The following is a 15,526-nucleotide window of genomic DNA, read 5'->3' as shown; positions in this document are numbered from 1 at the left end:
GGTACGTGGATATATATAGGAGGAAGAAGTATGTCGGTGGAGCTTCGAGGGGCCCACGAGGCAGGGGGCGCGCCCTAGGGGGGGGGGGCGCCCTCCACCCTCGTGACCGCCTCGTGGCTTTCTTGACGGAGGGTCCAAGTCTCCTGGATCTTATCTGATGAGAAAATCAAGTTTCCTAAGGTTTCATTCCGTTTGGACTCCGTTTGATATTCCTTTTCTTCGAAACCCTAAATCAGGCAAAAACAACAATTTTGGGCTGGGCCTCCGGTTAATAGGTTAGTCCCAAAAATAATATAAAAGTGGATAATAAAGCCCCATAATGTCCAAAATAGTAGATAATATAGCATGGAGCAATCAAAAATTATAGATATGTTGGAGACGTATCAAGCATCCCCAAGCTTAATTCCTGCTCGTCCTCGAGTAGGTAAATGATAAAAACAGAATTTTTGATGCGGAGTGCTACTTGGCATAATTTCAATGTAAATCTTCTTAATTGTGGTATGAATATTCAGATTCAAAATATTCAAGACAAAAGTTCATGTTGACATAAAAATAATAATACTTCAAGCATACTAACAAAGCAATTATGTCTTCTCAAAATAACATGGCAAAGAAAGCTATCCCTACAAAATCATATAGTCTGGCTATGCTCTATCTTCACCACACAAAGTATTTAAATCATGCACAACCCCGATGACAAGCCAAGCAATTGTTTCATACTTTTGAAATTTTCAAAACTTTTTCGATCTTCACGCAATACATGAGCGTGAGCCATGGATATAACACTATATGTGGAATAGAATGGTGGTTGTGGAGAAGACAAAAAGGGAGAAGATAGTCTCACATCAACTAGGCATATCAACGGGCTATGGAGATGCCCATCAATAGATATCAATGTGAGTGAGTAGGGATTGCCATGCAACAGATGCACTAGAGCTATGAGTATATGAAAGCTCAACAAAAGAAACTAAGTGGGTGTGCATCCAACTCGCTTGCTCACGAAGACCTAGGGCATTTTGAGGAAGCCCATCATTGGAATATACAAGCCAGGTTATATAATGAAAGATTCCCACTAGTATATGGAAGTGACATAATGAGAGACTCTCTATCATGAAGATCATGGTGCTACTTTGAAGCACAAGTGTGGTAAAAGGATAGTAACATTGTCCCTTCTCTCTTTTTCTCTCATTTTTTTGTTTGGGCCTTCTCTTTTTTTATGGCCTCTTTTTTTTCGTCCGGAGTCTCATCCCGACTTGTGGGGGAATCATAGTCTCCATCATCCTTTCCTCACTTGGGACAATGCTCTAAAAATGATAATCATCACACTTTTTGTTTTTCTTACAACTCAACAATTACAACTCAATACTTAGAACAAAATATGACTCTATATGAATGCCTCCGGCAGTGTACCGGGATATGCAATGAATCAAGAGTGACATGTATGAAAGAATTATGAACGGTGGCTTTGCCACAAATACGATGTCAACTACATGATCATGCTAGCAATATGACAAAGATGGAGTGTGTCATAATGAACGGAACGGTGGAAAGTTACATGGCAATATATCTCGGAATGACTATGGAAATGCCATGATAGGTAGGTATGGTGGCTGTTTTGAGGAAGGTATTTGGTGGGTGTATGATACCGGTGAAAAGTGCGCGGTATTAGAGAGGCTAGCAAAGGTGGAAGGGTGAGAGTGCGTATAATCCGTGGACTCAACATTAGTCATAAAGAACTCATATACTTATTGCAAAAATCCAGAAGTTATGAAAGCAAAGTATTACGCGCATGCTCCTAGGGGGATAGATTGGTAGGAAAAGACCATCGCTCGTCCCCGACCGCCACTCATAAGGAAGACAATCAATAAATAAATCATGCTCCGACTTCATCACATAACGGTTCACCATACATGCATGCTACGGGAATCACAAACTTTAACACAAGCATTTCTCAAATTCATAACTACTCAACTAGCATGACTCTAATATCACCATCCTCATATCTCAAAACAATTATCAAGCATCAATTTTTTTCTTAGTATTCAACGCACTCAAAAAAAGTTTTACAAATCTTGAATACCAAGCATATTATTATTAAGCAAATTACCATGCTATTAAGACTCTCAAAATAATCTAAGTGAAGCATGAGAGATCAATAGTTTCTATAAAACAAATCCACCACCATGCTCTAAAATATATAAGTGAAGCACTAGAGCAAAATTATATAACTCAAAAGATATAAGTGAAGCACATAGAGTATTCTATCAAATTCCAAATTATGTATGGCTCTCTCAAAAGGTGTGTACAGCAAGGATGGTTGTGGTAAACTAATAAGCAAAGACTCAAATCATAAAAGACTCTCCAAGCAAAACACATATCATGTGGTGAATAAAAATATAGCTCCAAGTAAAGTTACCGATAGAAGTAGACGAAAGAGGGGATGCCTTCCGGGGCATCCCCAAGCTTTGGATTTAGGTGTCCTTAGATTATCTTGGGGGTGAAATGGGCATCCCCAAGCTTAGTATCTTGCCACTCCTTGTTCCATAATCCATCAAATCTTTACCCAAAACTTGAAAACTTCACAACACAAAACTTAAAGCAGAAAATCTCGTGAGCTCCATTAGCGAAAGAAAACAAAAGACCACTTCAAGGTACTGTAATTAACTCATTATTTATTTATATGGGTGTTATACCTACTGTATTCCAACTTCCCTATGGATTATAAACTATTTTACTAGCCATAGATTCATCAAAATAAGCAAACAACACACGAAAAACAGAATATGTCAAAAACAGAACAATCTGTAGTAATCTGTAGCTAGCGCAAGATCTGGAACCCCAAAAATTCTAAAATAAATTTCTGGACATAAGGAATTTATCTATTAATCATCTTCAAAAATAATTAACTAAATATCACTCTCTAAATAAAAATGACAGCAGTTCTCGTGAGCGCTAAAGTTTCTATTTTTACAGCAAGTTCAACAAGACTTTCCCCAAGTCTTCCCAATGGTTCTACTTGGCACAAACACGAATTAACACAAAAAACACAACTAAAACAGAGGCTAGATAAATTATTTATTACTAAACAGGAGCAAAAAGAAAGAAATAAAAATAAAATTGGGTTGCCTCCCAACAAGTGCTATCGTTTAACGCCCCCAGCTAGGCATAACAAGCAAGAATAGAGTAGGTATTGCCATCTTTGGTAGGCAATCCATAAGTGGCTCTCATGATATATTCATATGGTAATTTTATTTTCTTTCTAGGGAAGTGTTCTATGCCCCTTTTTAATGGAAATTGGAATCTAATATTCCCTTCCTTCGTATCAATAATTGCACCAACCGTTCTAAGGAAAGGTCTATCGAGAATAATAGGGAAAGAAGGATTGCAATCTATATCAAGAACGATAAAATCTACGGGCACATAATTCCTATTTGCAACAATACGAACATCATTAATTCTTCCCATAGGTTTCTTAATAGTGGAATCCGCAAGATGCAAGTTTAGAGAGCAATCATCAAAATCACGGAAATCTAGCAAATCACACAAAGTTTTGGGAATAGTAGAGACACTAGCACCCAAATCACACAAAGCATAAAACTCATAATTTTTAATTTTAATTTTAATAGTTGGTTCCCACTCATCATAAAGTTTTCTAGGGATAGAAACTTCCAATTCAAGTTTTTCTTCATAAGATTGCATCAAGGCATCAACGATATGTTTAGTAAACGCTTTATTTTGACTATAAGCATGAGGAGAATTTAGCACGGATTGCAACAAGGAAATACAATCAATCAAAGAGCAATTTTCATAATTAAATTCCTTGAAATCCATACTAGTGGGTTTAGCAACATCTAGGGTTTTAATTTCTTCAATCCCACTTTTATCAAATTTAGCATCAAGATCAACAAATTCCGAATTCTTAGAATGCCTTCTAGGTAAAGGTGGATCATATTCAGTCCCATCATTATCAAGATTCATATTGCAAAACAAATATTTAATAGGGGACACATCAATAACTTTTAGATCTTCATCATTATTTTCATAGGAACTAGAAGAACACTCTTTTATAAAGGCATCTTTGTTAGCACGCATTCTAGCGGTTCTTTCTTTGCACTCGTCAATGGAAATTCTCATGGATTTGAGAGACTCATTGATATCATGCTTAGGTGGAATAGATCTAAGTTTCAAAGAATCAACATCAAGAGCAATTCTATCAACGTTCCTAGCCAAATCATCAATCTTAAGCAATTTTTCTTCAATCATAGCATTAAAATTCTTTTGCGAAGAAATAAATTCTTTAATATTAGATTCAAAATCAGAGGGAATCTTATTATAATTTCCATAAGAATGGTTGTAGGAATTACCATAATTATTAGAGGGATTACTAGGATAAGGCCTAGGATTGAAATTTCCTCTATACGCGTTGTTACCAAAATTGTTCCTACCAACAAAATTCACATCCATAGATTCATTATTATTCTCAATCAAAGTAGACAAGGGTACATCATTAGGATCAGAAGAAACACTCTTATTAGCAAATAATTTCATAAGTTCATCCATCTTTCCACACAAAACATTAATTTCTTCTATCGCATGCACCTTTTTAGTAGATCTTTCAGTATGCCATTGAGAATAATTAACCATAATATTATCTAGGAGTTTAGTAGCTTCTCCTAAAGTGATTTCCATAAAAGTGCCTCCCGCGCCGAATCTAAAAGATTTCTAGAAGAAAAATTCAATCCGACATAACAATTCTGAACAATCATCCACAAATTTAAACCATGAGTAGGGAAATTACGTATCATTAATTTCATTCTCTCCCAGGCTTGTGCAACATGTTCATGATAAAGTTGCTTAAAATTCATAATATCGTTTCTAAGAGAGATGATCTTAGCGGGAGGAAAATACTTAGAGATAAAAGCATCTTTGCACTTGTTCCATGAATCAATACTATTTTTAGGCAAAGACGAAAACCAAGCTTTAGCACGATCTCTAAGCGAAAAAGGAAATAGCTTCAATTTAACAATATCATTATCGACATCTTTCTTCTTTTGCATGTCACACAAATCAACGAAGCTATTAAGATGGGTAGCCGCATCTTCACTAGGAAGGCCGGAGAACGGATCTTTCATGACAAGATTCAGCAAAGCAGTATTAATTTCACAAGATTCAACATCGGTAAGAGGAGCAATCGGAGTGCTAAGGAAATCATTGTTGTTGGTATTGGTGAAGTCACACAATTTAGTATTATCTTGAGCCATCGCGACAAACAAGCAAACTAACTCACAAGCAAAAGAGGCAAATAGAGAGGGAGGATAGAGAGAGAGGGCGAATAAAACGGCAAGGGCGAATTGGGGGGAGAGGAAAATGAGAGGCAAATGGCAAATAATGTAATGCGGGAGATAGGGATTGTGATGGGTACTTGGTATGTTGACTTTTGCGCAGACTCCCCGGCAACGGCGCCAGAAATGGCTCATTGTCGGGAGTCAAATCTTGACTTGCGCGAACCTTCCCGGCAACGGTGCCAGAAATTATTCTTGCTACCTCTTGAGCATTGCATTGGATTTCCCCGAAGAGGAGAGGATGATGCAGCAAAGTAGCGTAAGTATTTCCCTTAGTTTTTGAGAACCAAGGTATCAATCCAGTAGGAGGCTACGCACGAGTCCCTCGTACCTACACAAAAACAATAGCTCAACGCAACCAACGCGCTTAGGGGTTGTCAATCCCTTCACGGTCACTTACGAAAGTGAGATCTGATAGAGATGATAAATAATATTTTTGGTATTTTGGGTATAGAGATGCAAAGTAAAAAGTAAAAGCAAAGTAATATGATGAGAAAGAGACCCGGGGGCCATAGGTTTCACTAGTGGCTTCTCTCAAGAGCATAAGTATTCTACGGTGGGTGAACAAATTACTGTTGAGCAATTGACAGAATTGAGCATAGTTATGAGAATATCTAGGTATGGTCATGTATATAGGCATCACGTCCGAGACAAGTAGACCGAAACGATTCTGCATCTACTACTATTACTCCACTCATCGACCGCTATCCAGCATGCATCTAGAGTATTAAGTTAAAAACAGAGTAACGCCTTAAGCAAGATGACATGATGTAGAGGGATAGTTTCATGCAATATGATAAAAACCCCATCTTGTTATCCTCGATGGCAACAATACAATACGTGCCTTGCTGCCCCTTCTGTCACTGGGAAAGGACACTGCAAGATCGAACCCAAAGCTAAGCACTTCTCCCATGGCAAGAACAACCAATCTAGTAGGCCAAACCAAACTGATAATTCGAAGAGACTTGCAAAGATAACAAATCATACATAAAATAATTCAGAGAAGATTCAAATGTTATTCATAGATAGACTTGATCATAAACCCACAATTCATCGGTCTCAACAAACACAATGCAAAAAGAAGATTACATCGAATAGATCTCCATGAGAGAGGGGGAGAACATTGTATTGAGATCCAAAAAGAGAGAAGAAGCCATCTAGCTACTAGCTATGGACCCGTAGGTCTAAATAAACTACTCACACTTCATCGGAGGGGCTTGGATGATGATGTAGAAGCCCTCTGTGATCGATGCCCCCTCCGGCAGAGCTCCGGAACAGGCCCCAAGATGGGTTCTCGTGGATACAAAAAGTTGCGGCGATGGAATTATGTTTTTGGCTCCGTCCCTGATCGTTTGGGGGTACGTGGATATATATAGGAGGAAGTACTACGTCGGTGGAACTTCGAGGGGCCCACGAGGCAGGGGGCGCGCCCTAGGGGGGGTGCCCTCCACCCTCGTGACCGCCTCGTGGCTTTCTTGATGGAGGGTCCAAGTCTCGTGGATCTTATCTGATGAGAAAATCACGTTTCCGAAGGTTTCATTCCGTTTGGACTCTGTTTGATATTCCTTTTCTTCGAAACCCTAAAATAGGCAAAAAACAACAATTCTGGGCTGGGCCTCCGGTTAATAGGTTAGTCCCAAAAATAATATGAAAGTGGATAATAAAGCCCAATAATGTCCAAAACAGTAGATAATATAGCATGGACCAATAAAAAATTATAGATACGTTGGAGACGTATCACTAACCTTTCAGAGCATGAGGAAGAGAGATTATTGAAAACTCTGAAGAAGCACCGTGCTGCTATTGGGTATACTCTTGATGATCTTAAGGGCATTAGTCCCACTCTATGTCAACATAAAATAAATTTGGAAGAAGATGCTAAACCAGTACGTGATCATCAACGATGGCTGAATCCTAAAATGAAAGAAGTGGTAAGAAAGGAAATACTAAAGCTCCTTGAGGCAGGTATAATCTATCCCGTTGCTGATAGTCCATGGGTAAGTCCTGTCCATTGTGTCCCTAAGAAGGGAGGTATTACTGTCATTCCTAATGATAAAGATGAATTGATTCCTCAAAGAATTATACAGGTTATAGGATGGTAATTGATTTCTGCAAATTAAATAAGGCCACTAAAAAGGATCATTACCCCTTACCTTTTATCAATCAAATGCTAGAAATATTATCCAAACATACACATTTTTGCTTTCTAGATGGTTATTCTGGTTTCTCTCAAATACCTGTGTCAGCCAAGGATCAATCAAAGACTACTTTTACTTGCCCTTTTGGTACTTTTGCTTATAGACGTATGCCTTTTGGTTTATGTAATGCACCTGCTACCTTTCAAAGATGCATGATGGCTATATTCTCTGACTTTTGTGAAAAGATTTGTGAGGTTTTCATGGACGATTTCTCCGTCTATGGATCTTCTTTTGATGATTGCTTGAGCAACCTTGATCTAATTTTGTAGAGATGTGAAGAAACTAATCTTGTCTTGAATTGGGAAAAGTGCCACTTTATGGTTAATGAAGGTATTGTCTTGGGGCACAAAGTTTCTGAAAGAGGTATTGAAGTTGATAAAGCCAAGGTTGATGCTATTGAAAAGATTCCATGCCCCAAGGACATCAAAGGTATAAGAAGTTTCCTTGGTCACGCCAGATTTTATAGGAGGTTCATTAAGGACTTCTCAAAAATTTCTCGGCCTCTGACTAATTTATTACAAAAATATATACCATTTGTCTTTGATGATGATTGTGTAGAAGCATTTGAAATACTTAATAAAGCATTGATCTCTGCACCTATTGTTCAGCCACCTGATTGGAATTTACCCTTTGAAATTATGTGTGATGCTAGTGATTATAATATAGGTGTTGTTCTAGGGCAAAGAGTTGATAAGAAATTAAACGTTATTCAATATGCTAGTAAAACCCTAGACAATGCTCAAAGAAACTATGCTACTACTGAAAAGGAATTCTTAGCAGTTGTATTTGCTTGTGATAAGTTCAGACCTTATATTGTTGATTCTAAAGTAACTATTCACACTGATCATGCTGCTATTAAATATCTTATGGAAAAGAAAGATGCTAAACCTAGACTTATTAGATGGGTTCTCTTGCTACAAGAATTTGATTTGCATATTGTTGATAGAAAGGGAGCTGAGAACCCCGTTGCAGACAACTTGTCTAGGTTAGAAAATGTGCTTGATGACCCACTACCTATTGATGATAGCTTTCCTAATGAGCAATTAAATGTCATAAATGCTTCTCATACTGCTCCATGGTATGCTGATTATGCTAATTACATTGTTGCCAAATTCATACCACCTAGTTTCACATACCAGCAAAAGAAAAAGTTCTTCTATGATTTGAGACATTACTTTTGGGATGACCCACATCTTTATAAATAAGGAGTAGATGGTGTTATTAGACGTTGTGTACCTGAGCATGAACAGGAATAGATCCTACGCAAGTGTCACTCTGAAGCTTATGGAGGACACCATGCTGGAGATAGAACGACACATAAGGTATTGCAATCTGGTTTTTATTGGCCTACTCTCTTCAAAGATGCCCGTAAGTTTGTCTTATCTTGTGATGAATGTCAAAGAATTGGTAATATTAGTAGACGTCAAGAAATGCCTATGAACTATTCACTCGTTATTGAACCATTTGATGTTTGGGGCTTTGACTATATGGGACCTTTTCCCGCCTCTAATGGTTATACACATATTTTAGTTGCTGTTGATTATGTTACTAAGTTGGTAGAAGCTATTCCAACTAGTAGTGCTGATCATAACACTTCTATTAAAATGCTTAAAGAAGTTATTTTTCCAAGATTTGGAGTCCCTAGATATTTAATGACCGATGGTGGTTCACATTTTATTCATGGTGCTTTCCGTAAAATGCTTGCTAAGTATGATGTTAATCATAGAATTGCATCTCCTTATCACCCTTTGTCTAGTGGTCAAGTAGAATTGAGTAATAGAGAGCTCAAATTAATTTTGCAAAAGACTGTCAATAGGTCTAGAAAGAATTGGTCCAAGAAACTTGATGATGCATTATGGGCCTATAGAACTGCATATAAAAAATCCTATGGGTATGTCTCCGTATAATATGGTTTATGGAAAATCATGTCACTTACCTCTAGAACTAGAACACAAGGCATATTGGGCTATTAAAGAGCTCAATTATGATTTTAAACTTGCCGGTGAGAAGAGGTTATTTGATATTAGCTCACTCGATGAATGGAGAACCCAAGCCTACGAAAATGCCAAGTTGTTTAAAGAAAATGTTAAAAGATGGCATGATAAAGGATACAAAAGCGTGAGTTTAATGTAGGTGATTATGTATTGCTATACAACTCTCGTTTAAGATTTTTTGCAGGAAAACTTCTCTCTAAATGGGAAGGTCCTTACGTCATCGAGGAGGTCTATCATTCCGGTGCCATAAAAATCAACAACTTCGAAGGCACAAATCCGAAGGTGGTGAACAGTCAAAGAATCAAACATTATATCTCAGGTAATCCCATAAATGTTGAAACCAATGTTATTGAAACCGTAACCTTGGAGGAATACATAAGGGACACTTTTTGGAACGTTTCAGACTCCAAAAAGGAATAGGTATGTGGTACGGTAACTAAACCGACTCCAAAACAATTTTTAAGGCAATATTTCTCCGTTTTGGAATATTTAGAAAAATAAGAAGTAGTCCGGGAAGGACACGAGACCTCCACGAGGGTGGAGGGCGCGCCCTACTCTCCTGGGCGCGCCCCCTACCTCGTGGGCACCTCGTGCGCTTTCCGGACTCCGTTTTCTTACACGACACGTAATTTTGTCGGTAAAAATTCATTATATAATCTCCCGTAGGTTTTGACTCCAGTATCACGCAAAAATCTCCTGTCTTTGTTTCGAGCTATTTTTCTGACAGATCCAGGACGTCATGTCGTCTTCAAGTGCCCCCAAGGACCAGTTCTTCGAGAAGGTCATCAACCACTACCTCATGGAGGTGCTGCAACACCCTCAAACCATTGAGATGTATGAGGGGGTGTTGCACATCCGCGATGTTGAGGGACCAAGGAAGACCGAAAGCACGGAGGCATGGCTCGAGGCATTGGAGCAAGAAGTTTTCAAGTGTCAGGAGATGGTGGAGCGTGGACTCGATTCTAATCACATTATGATCACGGAATTCACCAACAACCACAAGCTGGACGTCAAGGACATTGGGGAGGCCATCTTCAAGCTTCATGAGAAAATCGAGCACCTCCAAGCCCAGATCTATGACCTGCAAAATAAAAACTATGAGTATGAATATAGATTCAAGAGGATGAGTTTGGCTGCAGATTTGAGGTTTCAGGAGACTCGATCATCCTTCTATGATGGTGAGCCTATGCCTTGGAAGAAGGACGACAAGCCTACGCCATCAACAAAACCATCACCTTCTCCACCAACAAAGAAGAATTGAGTATCTGGTATGGGCACTCCCCTTGGCAACTGCCAAGCTTGGGGGAGTGCCCCGGTATCGTATCACCATCACTTTTATCTTTACCCTTTTTCTTAGTTCGATCCTTTTGGTAATATCTTGATCTAGTAGAATAAAGTTTATGGCATGATCTAGTTTTGAGTTTTGCTTTATGATCCCTCTATGTAATCGAGTCTGTGAGCTATATATAATAAAGATTAGTGTTGAGTCAAGGGCTTGATTATCTTGCCATGATCCTAAGTGAATAAAAGAAAAGAGAAAGAGTAAAAGGGGAACAAAGAGATCATATGGATCTTATGGAGAGTAATGAGCTCACATAGAAAAGTATGATGAATAAAAGTTGTTGAGAGTTGACAAACATGGTTTTGGTCTTCGTTGCAATTAATAGGAAGTAATAAAGAAAGAGAGGTCTTCACATATAAATATACTATCTTAGACATCTTTTATGATTGTGAGCACTCATTAAAATATGACATGCTAAAGAGTTGACGTTGGACAAGGAAGACAACGTAATGGGTTATGTTTTCTTACATCTAAGATAAATTATATTGTCAAGGATCATCCAACATGATTGAGCTTGCCTTTCTCCCTCATGCTAGCCAAATTCTTTGCACCAAGTAGAGATACTACTTGTGCTTTCAAATACCCTTAAACCAGTTTTGCCATGAGAGTCCACCATACCTACCTATGGATTGAGTAAGATCCTCCAAGTAAGTTGTCATCGGTGCAAGCAATAAAAATTGCTCTCTAAATATGTATGACTTAATAGTGTGGGAGAAAATAAGCTTTATACGATCGTGTGATATGGAAGAAATAAAAGCGACAGACTGCATAATAAAGGTCCATATCACAAGTGGCAATATAAAGTGACGTTCTTTCGCATTAAGATTTTGTGCATCCAACCATAAAAGCGCATGACAACCTTTGCTTCCCTCTGCGAAGGGCCTATCTTTTACTTTTATCTCCCACCTTACATAAGAGTCATGGTGATCTTCACCCTTCCTTTTTACATTTTATCCTTTGGCAAGCACAATATGTTGGAAAGATCCTGGTATATATGGCTAATTGGATGTGAGTTTTCATGAACTATTATTGTTGACATTACCCTTGAGGTAAAATGTTGGGAGGCAAAACTATAAGCCCCTATCTTTCTCTGTGTCTGATTAAAACTCCATACCCATAAGTATTGCGTGAGTGTCAGCAATTGTGAAAGACTATATGATAGTTGAGTATGTGGACTTGCTGAAAAGCTCTTATATATTGACTCTTTCCTATGTTATGATAAATTGCAATTGCTCCAATGAGTGAGATTATAGTTTGTTAGTTTTCAATGAAGTTTACGATTCATACTTGAAATTGTGATTGAATTATTACTCTAGCATAAGAAATCATATGACAAGAATTATATAAGTTGTTGTTCTAAGAATGATCATGATGCCCTCATGTTCGTATTTTACTTTTATCGACACCTCTATCTCTAAACATGTGGACATGTTTTTCGATTTCGGCTTTCGCTTGAGGACACGCGAGGTCTAAGCTTGGGGGAGTTGATACGTCCATTTTGCATCATGCTTTTATATCGATATTTATTGCATTATGGCTGTTATTACACATTATGTCACAATACTTATGCCTATTCTCTCTTATTTTACAAGGTTTACATAAAGAGGGAGAATGCCGGGAGCTGGGATTCTGGGCTGGAAAAGGAGCAAATATTAGAGACCTATTCTACACAGCTGTAAAAGTCCTGAAACTTCACGGAAGACGTTTTTAGAATATATAAAAAATACTGAGCGCAAGAAGTTCACCAGGGGGGCCACACCCTGCCCACGAGGCCCCCCTGGTGGCCCTCCGATGGCCCCCTACCTCGTGGCCCCCCTGGTGGCCCTCCGATGGCCATCTTCTGCTATATGGAGTCTTTCGATGAGGAAAAAAATCATAAGCCATCTCCTCGGACGAAACTCCGCTGCCACGAGGCGGAACCTTGGCGGATCCAATCTAGGGCTCAGGCAGAGCTGTTCTGCCGGGGAAACTTCCTGGAAATCATCGCCATCATCATCACCAACGCTCCTTTCATCGGGAGAGGGCAATCTCCATCAACATCTTCACCAGCACTATCTCCTCTCAAAACCCTAGTTCATCTCTTGTATCCAATTCTTGTCTCCAAGTCCGGGATTGGTACTAGTAGGTTGCTAGTAGTGTTAATTACTCCTTGTAGTTGATGCTAGTTGGTTTATTTGGTGGAAGATCATAGGTTCATATCCTATATGCATATTAATACCCCTCTGATTATGAACATGATTATGCTTTGTGAATAGTTACGTTTGTTCCTGAGGACATGAGAGAAGTTTTGCTATTAGTAGTCATGTGAATTTGGTATTCATTCGATATTTTGATGAGATGTATGTTGTCTCTCCTCTAGTGGTGTTATGTGAACATCGACTACATAACACTTCACCATTATTTGGGCCTAGAGGAAGGCATTGGGAAGTAATAAGTAGATGCTGGGTTGCTAGAGTGACAGAAGCTTAAACCCTAGTTTATGCGTTGCTTCGTAAGGGGCTGATTTGGATCCATATGTTTCATGCTATGGTTAGGTTTACCTTAATACTTTTGTTGTAGTTGCGGATGCTTGCAATAGAGGTTAATCATAAGTGGGATGCTTGTCTGAGTAAGGACAATACCCAAGCACCGGTCCACCCACATACCAAATTATCAAAGTACCGAACGCGAATCATATGAACGTGATGAAAACTAGCTTGACGATATTCCCATGTGTCCTCGGGAGCGCTTTTCTCTATATAATAGTTTGTCCAGGCTTGTCCTTTGCTACAAAAAGGATTGGGCAACCTTGCTGCACTTTATTTACATTTGTTACTTGTTGCTCGTTACAAATTATCCTATCACAAAACTATCTGTTACCACTTATTTCATTACTTGCAGAGAATACCTTGCTGGAAACCGCTTATCATTTCCTTCTGCTCCTCGTTGGGTTCGACACTCTTACTTATCGAAAGAACTATGATAGATCCCCTATACTTGTGGGTCATCAGCGACCATTCTGATACATCAGATGAGGCACACAATCCGACGGGATTTTCTATTGAAAAACATAGTAATAACTTCATAGTTAGCAATGTACTTAAGTTTTAAAAGAATTTATGCAAAAGATGCACAAATGTCGTAATAGTAAAAAATCTTACCATGGCATCTCCATGGATGTTACCATGGTTCAACACGTGCACTAGTGATACATATTCACCATAATGTGGAGGAGTTTGATAGTAGATATTGTAATTCTCAAGATCAGTACAAAATGCGATCAGATGATTTTTCTCCTGGTAAGTTTACTCAGAGCCATCGGTGTAGTAGGTTCTGTCTACCATCTTCCGCACATTGTTTGAAAAATGAAAATAAGCCGTCAATGGAAATAAGCTGTCAACTATTTTGAAATGAACAATATAAATTAGTTAATAACTATGTTTGAGAAACTCACATAGCGGTAGAATTGGAAGCGTATCAACAAGGACCCAAATGTCCATATTGTCTTGGTCGATGTCAGGATCACCAAGATCCATGGTGACAAGCATACCCTCATAAAAACCATACATCTTGCAAAGTGCTTCCCAATTTTTGCAACCAAAATGGGTTACACTCTCAGAATTATACAAATTTACTTCAAAATCCATATCATGATGGGTCCTTAGGTGATTTTTCTTTGTTTTGAAATTTTCACGGTCTTCAAAATCCATCCTCTCCAAGACATAGAGTCTTGCATGGCATGGGATAAGCTACTCGAATTGTAAAAGATGAAAATTACACGTTGAAATAGTTGAAGTCATGCTTAATTACAAAAAAAAAACACTTGTCGTTGTTGCGTACCGTTTCAACATCGAGGGTCTCCTGGAGCTTAATGCTGAAGCACCGATCTTCGTCCAGGTGAGACTTGTCGCATAGACCTCGGTCGTCGTTGCACCACTTGCACTACCCCGGAGACTTTCATCGTCCGATGACGACATTTCCTACGTTCAAAATTCGAAGATTAAACTTGTACAATTCAATATATGTACTACCAAAATTAAATTAGATCATTATTATTCACCACGGGTTGACTATCGGTCTGTCAAGTCTTTTTCTTGAAAACTCTCCGCTCGCGTGGTGTATACATTCGACCATTGGTGATGGTCGCTCCTCGTTTCGTTCGCGAGTGCATTACACCAAAATGTCTAGCACACGTGAACGAAGGAGAAGCGACCCCCACAACAACAGTTGGGATTTTTCATCCTCTCATATGTGGTGGAGACTCTCACTCATTGATTCCTCTCTGATATTTGCGACTGTCGGTGATGGTCGTTACTCCTCCTTCCCCTACTACATAACAAAGGTCTAGCACCCGGAGAAGAAGGAGAAACGACCCCCACGACAACAGTCGGGCTTCTTCGTCCTCTCTCATATATGGTGGATACACTCCCTCACTGATTTTTCGACCTTCGGTGATGGAGCCTCGACAAACTTAAAGTCAACCCGAAATGTCATTTAATTATTTTTCTAGAAAATCCAGACCATTCGATATTTCCTACATATTCTAGCACAAGTCATGCCAGAATTCATGAAAAAATCCGGCATGACCTTTGCTAAAAAAGGACATATCGAGCGTCTGAAATTTGCCGGAACGGAAATTAATCACCACTCCGGCAAAACATAGGCCACTAT

The sequence above is a fragment of the Triticum dicoccoides genome, chromosome 2A, assembly GCF_002162155.2.
Source record: "Triticum dicoccoides isolate Atlit2015 ecotype Zavitan chromosome 2A, WEW_v2.0, whole genome shotgun sequence".
Taxonomy (NCBI): Eukaryota; Viridiplantae; Streptophyta; class Magnoliopsida; order Poales; family Poaceae; genus Triticum; species Triticum dicoccoides.
This window is presented reverse-complemented; position numbering follows the sequence as displayed.